Source organism: Chiloscyllium plagiosum, chromosome 19 (genome assembly GCF_004010195.1).
Source record: "Chiloscyllium plagiosum isolate BGI_BamShark_2017 chromosome 19, ASM401019v2, whole genome shotgun sequence".
Taxonomy (NCBI): Eukaryota; Metazoa; Chordata; class Chondrichthyes; order Orectolobiformes; family Hemiscylliidae; genus Chiloscyllium; species Chiloscyllium plagiosum.
This window is the reverse complement of record NC_057728.1, coordinates 25,290,202-25,302,264: the sequence shown is the minus strand read 5'-3', so window position 1 is coordinate 25,302,264 and position 12,063 is coordinate 25,290,202. Positions and strand designations below refer to the sequence as shown.

General features: G+C 41.6%; 1 protein-coding gene across 3 annotated transcripts in view; it reads right to left on the bottom strand.

The window, feature by feature from the left end:
* snrpb2 (small nuclear ribonucleoprotein polypeptide B2) overlaps positions 1 to 4,630 on the bottom strand; it is a 31,479-nt gene extending 26,849 nt beyond the window's left edge. The window contains exon 1 of one of the 3 annotated variants that reach the window (XM_043709364.1): positions 4,520 to 4,630. The gene's annotated coding sequence lies outside the window, so the exon portion shown is untranslated. Of the gene's footprint in view, positions 1 to 4,025; positions 4,226 to 4,509 lie in introns of those variants that run through there. The other 2 variants (XM_043709366.1, XM_043709365.1) reach the window with 2 other exon arrangements.
* Positions 4,631 to 12,063: the final 7,433 nt, after the last annotated feature.

Here is a 12,063-nt window from a genome sequence, read left to right as displayed (position 1 = left end):
CCCGGGTCTCTGGCGCTGTGAGGCAGCAGTGCTAACCACTGTGCCACCGTGCCGCCCACTAACCTGGTGTTGTGTAATTTTTAACTTTGTCCATCCCAGTCCGACACCAACACCTCCACATCACAGAAAGAAGAAAGCAGAGATGCAGAGTAGTGAAAAGGCAAACAATCATCGTAATGTGATAGGAAGGAGAACAAAATAAATACAGAATAGTATAACAGAAACTGGAAACCACTAGTTAAAAAGTCAAACCTCAATCCTCTGTCTGAATGCATGCAGGATTTATAACAAGATAGGAGGAGATGGCACAAATGGAAATAATGAATAGGACCTAACAGTATTAAACAGGTGTAGCTGCAGGGTGACCAAAACTGGGAATGTAATATTCAAGTATACTTGATGCTCCAGAAGAATAGGCAAAACGGAAAGGGAGTTAGGGTAGCCTGTTGAAGGAAAGTATCAGAGTGTTGGGGAAATCACCACTACCTGCAATTCTGCTTTCTCATTTCTATTTCATCTTCAATTTAAAGCAATGGCATGATGCTGAGAAAGCATTTGTGGAGATATTCAATTATCAGATTAGTTGATATTGGAATCTCACTAAGCTGTGGACAGTGGATGAGAACCAAGGTGTAGCTGACTGTCAAGACCGTGGCAGGACAAGAACGGTCAGAATATTCAAGGCTATCATTAGTGATAGGTGCAACAGGTTGTGATATGAAAGACAGTTTGGCTGGAAATAAGGTACAGCAAGGAAAGGTCATCAGTGGGAGTCGTCAATAGGCCACACTGTAGAACGTAAGAACCAGGAGCAGGAGTATGCCATCTGGCCCTTCAAGCCCACTCCACCATTCAACAAGATTGTGACTGAACTTTTTATAGCCTCAGCTCCACTACCCATCCTCTCACCGTAACTCTAAATTCCTATAAGAGCATAAGTAGTACAAAATATTAATTGGGAAATAATAAAGATCTCTAAGAAAGATACTACAGTTATTATAAATTTAATCTGGATATTGACTGGACAAATCAGATGGGCATGGGTGACATGGAAAATGAATTTGAAGGATGCATCAGGAATTGATTCTTAGAGCAGTACATTGCAGATGTGATCCCTGAAAAGGCTATGTTATATCTAGTAATGTGCCATGAGATAGGATTAAGAGATGATTTTAAAGAGTTAATGATCCTCTAGGGGGGTAGTGATCACAGAAGAATTTAAATTTCAGTTTGAGGGACAGCAAGTCACATTTGAAATTAGTTTCAAATAAGGGCAATTACAGAGATATGAAGGAAGTTGTTTAAAATTACATGGGCAAAACTGTCATCAATGGATGAACAGTAGCAGATATTTAACCAGATATTTCATAAAGCTCAAAAAACACCTTCAAAAAAAGGAAGATTTGATGACAAGGATGAATCACCCAGTTAACAAAGGTGGTCAAGGAGGCCAGAGGATTGGGAATTTTATCTTTTTTTAGGAACCAGTAGTGGATGATTAAATTGATAATAAAGAAGAAGAAATGGTTTATGAAAGTAAGTTTGCAAGAAATATAAAAACAAACAGCAAGAATTTCTTTGGGTATAAAAAGAGGAGCTATAGTAAATGTGGGGCTTTTGAAGATTGGAACTGGGTACTGTATTAACAGGGAATAGGGAAATAGTATATAATTTATCTGTATTTTTCACTGGTTTTCACAACATCATAACCATCTCAAAAATGACAGCCTGCAAGGTGACAGGGGCATGAAAGACCTTGAAACAGCCTATGAAAGATACAAAGATAAGGTTTAGAAGAACAAGGGCCGATCGAATTCTGAGGGGGCTTGACAGGATAGATATTCAAATTTTACCACTACTTGCAGAATCTCAAAAATTGTAGTCAGGTGTTCCCTTATTCTGCAATGGATTTAAAAAAAGATGCAAATCATTTTTTTCCCCTTTAGGAGGGTTGTGAATGTTTAGAACTGTCTACCTTACAACATTGAGCAAGCTACAAAGGGTATTTAAAGTGTAGGTCACCCCTATATGTAATCCATTTACATGCTTCCACATTTACACTCCTGACCTCTCAACCTATCCACTGCATGTCAAGTTGCTGGTCCAATATCCAGACAATTTTTTTACCTAACTCTGACCTCACCTATCTATCCCCAAAATTCTCATCTACAAACAATTATTTCAAAATGTGCTTAGCCTCCACACCTTAAAACCCAAACTCACCCAAAACTCGTCACCACGTATCCCATCATATAATTCGGTCCTGTTCACATCTGTCCATAACCAATGTATTGTCTTCCAGACTATTCAATTTAAATTTCCTTGGTTTACCTCTAAAAACCACCAACTCACTACACTCAAGCACTTATGTTTTCCGACCTTCCCCTCACATACTACATTTCATCACGTAGAGGTGCCAGTGTTGGAGTGGGGTGGACAAAGTTTAAAAGAAAAAAAATCACAACACTGGTTATGGTTCAACAGGTTTATCTGGAAATATGAACTTTCAGGGTGCTGCTCTTTCATCAGGTTGCTGGTGAGGGAGGATTATAGGACACAATTTATAGTAAAAGAGGAGTACCTATCACGCATATAAGTGATATCCCCACGTATAATGGTAGTATCCATGTCAACATGTCTTATAGCAGTTGCCATGACAGGGTTTACAATCGAGTGCGTGGTGCTGGAAAAGTACAGCAGGGCAGGCAGCATCCCAGGAGCAGGAGAATCGACGTTTCAGGCATAAGCCCTTCATTAGGGATGAGCCATGTTGTCCTGAAGGCTGGGCAGTTTGCTGCGAACAATGTCTGTTTAAGGTTTGACAGTTATTTAAAGGTGAGAAGTGGAGGCCTACTGCACAACGTGTCAGAGTGTAGACATGGATACTACCATTAACATGGGAATACCACTCATCACGTGCATGGCAGATACTCATGTGACTCAGCCATGAGTTTTCTATCTCCTATGCTGCAGGCTAGGATGCCCCGAGACATTGGCGAGACGAAGCAGATGCTACAACAAAGGATGAATGGACACCATGCAACAATCGCCAGACAGGGATGCACCGTCCCAGTCAGGGAACACTTCAGCGGTCAAGGACATTCAGCCTCAAATCTTCAGATGACTAAACTCCAAGGCGGACTTTTGAGATACACAAGAACGCAGAGTCACTGAGCAGAGGCTGATTGCCAAGTTCTGTACCCATGAGGATGGCCTCAAACAGGATCTTGGATCATGTCACACTACAGGTGACCCCACTACACTGTAGTGTCTCTCTCCACCCTACAGGCACTCTGCCTCTATTCCTGATGAAGGGCTTTTGCCCGAAACATCGATTTTCCTGCACCTCGGATGCTGCCTGAACTGCTGTGCTTTTTTCTAATCTAGAATCTGGTTTCCAGCATCTGCAGTCCTTGATTTTACCCACCATACTGTCACACAAAGCACACATACACACACTTACAATCAGACAAATACAGACCCTCTCTCATTAATATATACACACAGATACTTGTCTACAGTGTTAATTTACAGTTGCAGATACATTCTATTTTGTTCAGAAAGCACACAATTTGTAGGCAATCAGTCCATGTGACATTTTATCAATTCCTACTTTAGAAACAAAACCAGTCTGACTCTAGATTGGAATAAAGACACTAACCTCACACCTTTAATACATTGAGCTGAGATGTCATCTTTTGCATAAAACCATAAGTTATCTCAGGAAGGTGACTTCAAAGAAGCTCTGGGATTTACATATTAACGAATCAAAACCTGCAACCCATTCTAAGTGACTGAAGACTTAACAGGTTTGTTTAATATACCACATCAGTTGTATGACACTTACATCTTTTCCTATAATTTGTGTCCTACGCTCCTGCTCCACTGCTTCTGATGAAAGAGCAGCGCTCCAAAAGCTTATACTTTCAAATAAACTTGTTGGACTGTAACCTGGTGTCATGTAATTTTTAACTACATTTCATTCACGAGACTCTCATCCCTCTCTTCTATGCCCTTCTTCATACCTCCTTTAGCTCAGCATTCATTTCGTTTCTGAACACTTCTCGGCTTACTGTGGGGAAAGAGGAATTGCGGCTTCTGGGCTACTGCAAACTAAATGTGTAGCTTGACTCTTAACGGCGCAGTGTTTCCCCAAACCAGACAGCAGCTAACAGGCCAAGACAACTGGGAGAGCCGGAGCCCGGTTTCCAGCCGGAGATGGGGCAGGCGAGACATTAAAGTGGAGAAAGTGAGGTCTGCAGATGCTGGAGATCAGAGCTGGAAATGTGTTGCTGGAAAAGCGCAGCAGATCAGGCAGCATCCAAGAAACAGGAGAATCGATGTTTCGGGAAGAAGGGCTTATGCCCGAAACGTCGATTCTCCTGCTCCTTGGATGCTGCCTGACCGGCTGCGCTTTTCCAGCAACACATTTTCAGCTCTATACATGAAAGTGGGCAGTCACTCCCCGACCCCACAGCCTGAGATTTAAATCCCTGGCCACAGACACACCGCTCCAAACCTGGCCTCTCTTCACGGTGACTGCACTCTTCGCTATCACGCTCCCCGGTTCTTTTCTTTCTCGATCTTTCTCCGACTCGCAGACAAACCGTCAGCGTCGCACACTGATGACCTCATAAAGCCACCCATGCTGTTTCAAGGCCGGATCCAAGCAGTTCCGCTGTTCCTGTCACGTGCTCTGAAGTGCGGCCTGGCTGGAGGATTCGTAGTTGTGGAATCATATAGAATAGACAGAGATCAAGTTTCCATCGGAACTAGTCCCATTTACCTGCGTTTGGCTCAAATCCATATAAACCTTTACTAATCATGTACCTGCCGAAATGTTGTAGGCTGTACTTCCATCTACCACTTCCTCTGGCAGTTCATATGAGAGGAGGCTAACCTTTTGATGAAGGTCAGAAGTCACAAGACACCAGGTTATAGTCCAATAAGTTTATTTGAAATCAAAGCACTGCACCTTTGTCAGGTAAAAAGCATACAGTGGCAGAATTTATATGCAGAGCAATCAATGGGCAGATAGATCAAATAGGCTGAATATTAAGTGCAGGTAGATGGTCAAAAGTGTCAGATTGTATATGTAAAGTATCAATAGCTGAATAGTAAGTGATGGGGATGACCTATAATCCAATTAATTGAAGCAGCATGATGATAACAAAAAAAATAAAAATTAGGTGGTCCTGGAGATAAACAAAACTGCTGGAATAACATGACAGGTATTAGAGCCGCTTACTGAGGGTCTAATCAAAGTAACAAGTAATCCAAAATTATACAAACTAATTATGGTAGAGAGATCATAAGTTATCAAGGTGATGGTGTTAAAACAGTACAGTAAAGAAGATTTTACAAACACAGAACAGTATGGTGGGGTTACATGTATCGCAACATGAACCCAGGATCACAGTGGAGGCCATCTTCGTGGGTATGGAACTTGACTATCAGTTTCTGCTCGGCGATTCTGCATTGTTGTGTATTTCAAAGGCAGTCTTTGGAGGAAGGTAGGAACAGGTTGGTATTTGTGTAGAAGATGAAGTGAGGGGAGGGGGAAAGGAGCAAACGATAGATGGAGATGGAACCCAAAGAGAAAGAACAGACAAAGGAAACGGTAAAGGTCAACCTGGGAGATTGCATAGCTGCTATGGGACTATCAGTAGCTGACAATGAGTTGACCCCCCAGCTCCCTGGTGGACAGGGCCCTCAGCCAGGTGCAACCCACACTTTGGCTCTCAGGCCCTTTCTTTGAACCATAAAATCCAACAGTATGGAAACAGGCCATTTGGCCCAACAAATCCACTCCAACCCTCTGAAGAGTAACCTTCCCAGACCCTGACTAGTGCACCTGACCGACACATCCCTGAACACAATGGGCAATTTAGCATGGCCAATTCACCTTTCTTGCACATCTTTGGATTGTGGGAGGAAATCCACACAGACACAGGGAGAATGTGCAAAGTCCACACAGTTGCCTGAGACTGGAATCAAACCCGGGTCTCTGGCGCTGTGAGGCAGCAGCACTAACCACTGAGCCATCCACTGTAAAGAAAGTGTTGAATGTGAAGTTATGAAGGACTGACATGAGTAGTGGACTGGTATGGAAATCAACCAGAATGAACAGATGGAACAACACACAGGTTCAGATTGAAGATCTTGAGTAAGAAGGGGTTTGGAAAAGAAGAAATCACTAAAGTAACACAGAATGAGCTAGCCAGTGCGGATGAAGAGTTCCTGGAGGAGCACACTGGCATAAATTGAGAGCAGAGAGGGCTGATGAGGCAGTCGTGTAATTGAAGAATGCTCTTCAGGGCTGAAGTCTTCTGGAACAAGTTTGATAAGAACAGTGGAAGACAGATTGAGCCTGGTTTGGATGTTGAGTCCAGTAATTTGATAAAATTGAGTTTGAAATGTTTGTTTTGAGCTGATTATAGTAATTTTCTCTGCAAGGGATTACTCGGGTGGGCAACATTGTCTAGTTTTATCTTTCAGGCATTTCATTCAAAATCAAATCCAGCTTTCTGCAGCAAGATAACATGGCTGTCTAACCTGAGGAAATGCAGATGTGCAGTTCCAAACTGGAAAATTTTTGCTTTGCTCTTCGTTTTTTTTCTCTATCTTGCCAATAGGTTCAATATTACTTACAAATCTGTATTCAGGAGATGTGGCTCCAACTAATGTTCACCTCACAACAATTAAGCGCCTGTTTGGACGTCATTCATTGTCATGAGCCTTCAATTGCTTGTTGACTGGATGATCCATAGAATCCCGACAGTGTGGCCCTTCAGCCCAGTAAGTCCACATCAACCCTCTGAAGAATATCCCACCCAAACCCATTCCCTATCACTCTACATTTACCCCTGACTAATGCACCTAACCTACACATCCCTATGGGCAATTTAGCATGGCCAATTCACCTAACCTGCACATCTTTGGATTGTGGGTGGAAATCGGAGCACCCGGAGGAAACTCACATAGACATGGGGAGAATGTGCAGACAGTCCACACAGACAGTCGCCCAAGGCTGGAATCAAACCCAGGTTTCTGTTGCTGTAAGGCAGCAGTGCTGGTTATGGCTGGGTGATTGCTGGTTAGAATTTATTCTTGGAAAGTTCCTTGGGCTTAAGTGTTTTTACTAGTCTGTCTGGGAGATTTATAGTGAAAATTGCAATTGGGCTGCTCCTTAGGTCTTTATGCCTATTAAATCTGATAATTTAAAATTGGTGTGTAGCTGTTTATACAGTGAGATGCCACTACCAGACACATATTTCCCTCCCCTCCTTTGTCATTCTTCCACAGAAACTGTTCTCTCCGAGATACCCTGGTCCATTCTTCCTTCACACCAAACACATCCCCATAGCCCCATGGCATCTTCCCCTGCAAACACAGAAGGTGTAACACCTGCCCATTTATTTAGGTTCTCCTCACCATCCAAACACACCTTCCAAGTGAACCAGTGCTTCACATAATCTAGTCTACTGCATTTGCCGCTCAAAATGTAGTCTCCTCTACATTGGGGAAACAAAGCACAGACTGGGCAACTGCTTTGCTGAATACTTACATTCTGCCTGCAAAAATAACCCTGAGCTTTCAGTTGTCTGCCACTTCAACACACCACCCTGTTCCCTGGCCAACATCTCTGTCTTAGGCATTCTGCAATGCTCCAGCGAAGCTCAGCACAAGTTGGAAGAACAGTACCTCATATTCCCCTTGGGAACCCTGCAGCCTTCTGGACTCAATATGGAGTTCAACAATTTTAGGTATTGAGCACCTTCTCCCATGTCCTAAACCTCCCACCCCCACACACATACACCCACACAAAACAGGCATTACCATCACACTGTCTGCTACCACACACAACCCATTGTCAGCTATTAATAGTCCCCATTAGCAGCTATTCATTCTCCCAGGCTGACAATTACCCATACCTTCATCTATTCAGAAACAAAAACAGAAATTATTGGAAAAATCACCAGACCCGAAACATCAACTCTGATCTCTCTTCACAGGTGCTACCAGACCTGCTGAGCTTTTCCAACAATTTCTGTTTTTGTTTCTGATTTACAGCATCTATTGTTCTTTCAGCCTTCATCTATCAAACTGTTTCTCTGCCTTTGGGCTCCACCTCCACTTCTCATTTACTCATCCCCCCTCTCCCCACCCCCAACTTCTGCATAGATATCAAAGTTTACCTAGCTACCATCAGTTTTGAAGAAGGGTTACTGGACCCAAAAACATTAACTCTACTTTCTCTCCACAGATGCCACCAGACCCGCTGAGCTTTTTCAGCAATTTCTATTTTTGTTTCTGATTTCAAGCATCTGCCGTTCTTTCTTTTTTTTGTTAAATGAATAATAGATACTATCTTTTAGAAATGTAATGCTGAAGTTTATAAAACCATAAAATGTAGCAGCAAAAGTAAGCCATTTAACCCATGTGTTTGTTTCACCATTCAGTGAGATCATGGCTAATCCAATAATCATTAATTTTTTATCTGATAACCCTTATATTCACACAAAATTTTCTTCAATTTTTTTCTTAAAATAGTTCACCAGAATCAGAATGTGAATTTTATTTGACCATTGTAAACAGTTTCTTACTTCAACAATTTACATTTATCTAACACCTTTACTATAGTAAAATATCACAAGTTGCTTCATGCTGAACCACATATGGGATTAGATGAGGAAAAGATTAGGTAAGGACAAAGATTTTGAGGAGAGTCTTAAATAATAAAGAGACACAGAAGTTTAGGGAGCATCGTTCACTGGACTCACTGGGAGCACGCTCATCTTTGAATTAGAAGATTGTTGTCTCAAGTTCCACTCCAGAATTTGAGCAAAAAATCATGCTGGCATTCCAGGGTAGTACTGCTGAACTGGGAGAGTGCTTAACTGTCAGTGGTGTTATGTCAGATGAGATCTTAAACAGAGGCCCTATTTGCCCTCATACATGGATGTAAAAAAAACTCAAGCCACAATTTCATAGAAGAGTAGATGAGTTTTCTGAGATATTCTACCAATATTTCTCTCTCAATCAAATGACAAAGACAGATGTACTGGTCATCACATTGGAATATTTTGGGAATTTGCTGCATTTCTCTAACAGCAGCTACACTTTAAAAATATTTAATCAACTGTAAACAATTTGGGATGTCTGGTGTTTATGAAAGGTACTGTAGAAATGAAAATCCTCCTATAGAGCCGAGCTGTAGGGACAGTCAGTGATAGTGATACAGTTAAAACTGATCAAGTTTAAGAGTTCAGATAGTACTTCAGGTATGGCAGGTACTATAAGAAGTATATTGATTAAACAAAAAGAGAGAAATAATAAACAGGTGAATAAAGCATCAGTTACAGTATTCTAAATACAAATGCATGGAGCATAAGGAATAAATTAAATGAGCTGCAGGCACAAATTCAAATTAGAGGTTAAAAGAAAGCAGCCATTACTGAGACATGGCTGCAGGATGGTCAGGGTTGGAACTAAATATACCAGGTGATAAGATTTACAGGACGGACAGGTAAAAAGCAAAAGAGGTGGAATAGCCACCTGGATTAGATTCAAAATTATTTTAATCGTGAGGGAGGGACAAAGCATTCAGTGGAGACTGTGTGGGTGAAACTGAGGAACAGTAAAACAAACAGCAAAGGATCTAAAACTATGATAGGCATTGTTAAAGCGATCGATTGTATAAATGTAGAAATTAGGCAAGTGCATAGCAAAACTAGGGTCATATTAATGGGGGATATTAACTTTAACATAGATTGGGAGAGGCAGACAAGCACCTGTCAGAAAGGTAGTGAAATTCTGAAACATGTCCGGGATAGTTTCCTACAGATCCAACAATGGGACAAGCAGGATTGGATTTAGTAATGAGCAGGATTTAATTAGTAACGTAATTCTGCGTGAACATTTATCAAGTAGTGATCATAATATGATTGAATTCAATGTAGCGTTTTAAAGCAACAAGCATGAATCAGCTACTTGTGTTTTAGTTTATCTAAGGCTGAATTTAATGAGATGAGACAGCGACTATCCACAGTTAACTGGGAAAATCTGCTGATGGATAAACAACTGAAGAATAGTGGAGGATGCTAAAAGAAACATTGAACAAAATATAAAACCAGCTTATACTCCTGAGAGGGAAAAGCTCCACTTCACAGAAAAAAACAGCAAAAGACAAGGGACAATATAAAACTAAAACAAAGAGCTTACAACAATGCAAAAATAAAACATTAATCTGTAAGTTTAGAATACTCGTAGTCAAAGATGAGAGTGGTCCTAAGGGAAGAGTACTAAACGGGGCCTAGGCCAATTATATCAAAATTTGGCAGGAGCTGGGAAATATGGATTGGGAGCAACTATTCGAAGAGAAGTCCACATTTGATATGTGGGAGGCTTTCAAAGATAGGTTGAAGATAGTGCAGGATAGGCATGTCCCTTTGAAAACAAAGGATAGGAAAGGCAAGATTTGTGAACCGTAGATGACAGGAGAAATTGTGCAACTAGCCAAGAGGAAAAGGAAAGCGTACATAAGGTCCAAGCAGCTTAGAACAGAATGGGCCTTGGATGAATATCGGGAGAGTAAGACCAATCTTAAATGAGGAATCAAGCAGGCTAAAAGGGGTCATGAAATAACTTTAGCGAGCAAAATTAAGGAGAATTCCAAGGCCTTTTATTCTTATATAAGAAGCAAGAGGGTAACTAGGAAAGGATTGGTCCACTAAAGAATAAGGAAGGAAGGTTGTGTGTTGAACCTGAGAAAATGGGTGAGATTCTCAATGATTACTTTGCATCAGTGTTCACTGAGGAGAGGGACATGATGAATGTTGAGATTAGAGATAGAAGTTTGTTTACTCTGGATCACATTGACATAGGAGGGAAGATGTGTTGGGTAGGCTTAGGATATTAAGGTGGACAAATCCCCAGGACCAGATGGAATCTATCCCAGGTTGCTGAGGGCGACGAGAGAAGAAATAGCTAGGGCCCTGACAGATGTCTTTGTAGACTCCTTAAATACAGGGAGAGGTGCCGGAGGACTGGAGGGTTGCTCATGTTGTCCCCCTATACAAGAAGGGTAGTAGGGATATTCCAGGTAACTACACACCAGTGATTCCTGATGAAGGGCTTTTGCCCGAAACGTCGATTTCGAAGCTCCTCGGATGCTGCCTGAATTGCTGTGCTCTTCCAGCACCACTGATCCAGAATACAGACCAGTGAGCCTGACGTCGGTGGTAGGAAAGATGCTGGAGAAGATACTAAGGGATAAAATCTATTTATATTTGGAATAGAATGTGCTTATCAGTGATAGGCAACATGGTTTTGTGCGGGGGAGATCATGCCTTGCCAACTTAATAGAGTTCTTTGAAGAAGTGACCACGTTGATAGATGAAGGAAGGGCTGTAGATGTCATATACATGAACTTTAGTAAGGTATTTGATAAGGTTCCCCATGGTAAACTAATGGACAAAATGAAGTCACATGGTGTGCAGGGTGTGTGTAAGTTTGCAGATGACACGAAGATTGGTGGAGTAGCAGAAAGCATAGGAGACTGTCAAAGTATTCAGGAGAATATAGATAGACTGGAGAGTTGGCGGAAAAGTGGCAGATAGAGTTCAATCCAGGCAAATGTGAGGTGATTTTGGGAAGTCTAATTCTAGAGTGAACTACAGGTATAATGTAAACGGAAGAGCCTTGGGAAAAGTTGAATAGCAGAGAGATCTGCAAGTTCATGTCCATTGTACCCTGAAGGAGGCTGCTTGGGTGGATTGAGTGGTCAAGAAGGCATATATATGGTATGCTTGCCTTCATCGAACGGGGTATTGAGTATATGGGCTGGCAGGTCATGTTAAAATTGTACAAGACTTTGATTCAGCCACATTTAGAATACTGTGTACAGTTCTGGTCGCCACATTACCAAAAGGATGTGGATGCTTTGGAGAGGGTGCAGAGAAGGTTTATGAGGATATTGCCTGTTAGGGAATGTGCTAGCTATGAAGAGAGGTTGAGTGGGTTAGGATAGTTTTCATCAGAAAAAATGAGATTCAGGGAGGA